Below are 2,405 nucleotides of genomic sequence, written 5' to 3'. Positions count from 1 at the left end.
TATAGAGAGAGAGAGAGAGAGAGAGAAATTTATCTTAGGAAAATGTCTCACACACTTATAGAAGCTGGCAAGTCCAAAGTTCTTGAATCAAATGTCAAGCTGGAGGCTTTTCCCGACTCTTGCAGCTGCAGGGGCTGAGGAGCTCAAGGTTGGCAGGCAGTGTACTGGCTGTTGACTCCAACGAGTGATGAATCCAAGATCTCCAGGCCGAATGGTGGATTGTTTGCTCACGGATAGCCGTAGGCAGCACAACAGAATCCCAATACACAGAGGAATGTCCCTTTTCCCAGGATGTCCGTAGAGATACTGGAAGCAGGCCACACCTCTAGGGAAACTCCCTTTCAATGGATAGGCTGCTCAAAACGGAATCATCTGATCCCATCATGGGAATAACCACATAAAACAGTTTAAACCACACAGAATTGTGGTCCAGCCAAGTTGACACAGAGCTCCAGCTATCACAGCTATGATGCTCTCCTTGTGAGGGATGGCGGTGGAAATATTCCAGGTTAGTAATTTGACTAGTTAGCATCATGATCAAATAAATTATAGGGGCTTACAATATCCAGGAAATCACTGGTTATCCTTATATAGCCAAAATCTATCCCTAATGTACATTCCTGGAATTTTTAGGTTGGTAGTAATAGCAACAGCTAGAATTTATTAAATATTTACTATGTGAAATCATGATAAATGGAGAGAAAATCAAATTGTCAAGGATTTCACACTATGTGAATTAACAATCAAGAGGCCCAGGTGGTATTGCATTGGGCAAATCTGCTGCAAAAGACCTCTTCTAAAGTCCTAAAAAGGAAAGATGTCACTTTGATAACTAATATTTGCCTGACCCAATACATTGTGTTTTCAATTGCTTCATATGCATACAAAAAGTCCAAACCAAAAACCAAACTCATTGCCATCAAGTCAATTCTGATTCATAATTATCCTTATTGGGTTTCCAAAGTTGTAAATCTTTATGGAAACAGATTGTCTTATCTTTCTTCCAAGTAGCAGCTGGTGGTTTTGAAACACTGACTTTTGGTTAGGAGCCAAATGCCTTAACTACTACACCACCAGAGCAAAAACTAGACAATGAAGAAAGAAAAATAATAAACTAATTGATGCATTGAATTGTGGTGTAGGGAAAGATTATTGAATATACCATGGACTGCCAGAACAATAAACACATTAGTCTTAGAAGAAATACAACTGAAATCCTTCTTAGAAATGAGGATGGTGAGACTCTGCCTTGTTTGCTTTGGACATACCATCAGGAAAGACTAATTGCTAGGGAAATATATCATGTTTGATAAAGTAGAGGTCAGCAAAAATGAGGAAAACACTCAATGAGATTAAGTGACACAATAGTCTCAACAATGGTGTCAAACATATTAAACATCATGGGGGTAGTCTAGGATTGGACAATATGTTTTTCTGTTATACACAATGTCACCATGAGTCAGAGCTGACTTGATGGCAACTAACAAGAGCATGACAACTACTATACTATGAACTTTCCATTGTTGTTGTTGTTATGTGCCATCGAGTCATCTCCAACTCATAGTGACTCTATATACAAGAGAACTAAACACTGCCCAGTCCTGTGCCAGGCTCACGATTCCAATATACCTGAGCCCATTGCTACAGCCACTTGTCAATCCACCTTGCTCGGGACCTTACCTTCTTTCATTGACCCTCCACTTTACCAAGCATGACATCCTTCTCCAGAGAATGGTCCCTTCTGACAACATGACCAAAGTAGGTGAGACAAAGGTTGGACATTCTCACTTCCAAGGAACATTCTGGCTGCACTTCTTGCAGGACAGAGTTGTTAGTTCTTTTAGCAGTCTTTGGTACTTTCAGCTTTCTTTGCCAGAACCACAACTCAAAAGCATCAACTCTTCTTTGGTCTTCGTTATTCATTGTCTAGCTCTTACATACATATGATGTGATAGAAAATAACATGGCTTGGGTTAGGTGTAAGTGCATCTTAGTCTTCGAGGAGATATGTTTGCTCTTCAGTGCTTGAAAGAGGTCTTTTGCAACAGATTTGTCCAATGCAATATGTCTTTTGATGTTTTGACTGCTGCTTCCATTGGTGTTGATTGTAGAACCAAGTAATATGAAGTCTTTGACAACTTCAAACTTTTCTCCATTAATAGTGATACTGTTTATAGGTCCAGTTGTGAGGATTTTTGTTTTCTTTATATTGAGGTATAATTTATACTGCAGACTGTGGTCTTCAATGTTCATCAGTAAGTGCTTCATGTCATCTTCACTTTCAGCAAGCAAAATTGTGTCGTCTGTGCATCTCAGGTTGTTAATGAGTATGTTAGGCTGGGTTCTCTAGAGAAGCAAAACCAGTGAAGCTTATATACATGCACAGACACACACACACACACATA

The sequence above is a fragment of the Orycteropus afer genome, unplaced genomic scaffold (assembly GCF_000298275.1).
Source record: "Orycteropus afer afer isolate SDZICR_OR568_19922 unplaced genomic scaffold, OryAfe1.0 scaffold00604, whole genome shotgun sequence".
In the NCBI taxonomy this organism is placed as follows: Eukaryota; Metazoa; Chordata; class Mammalia; order Tubulidentata; family Orycteropodidae; genus Orycteropus; species Orycteropus afer.
Note: the sequence above shows the minus strand (reverse complement) of the source record.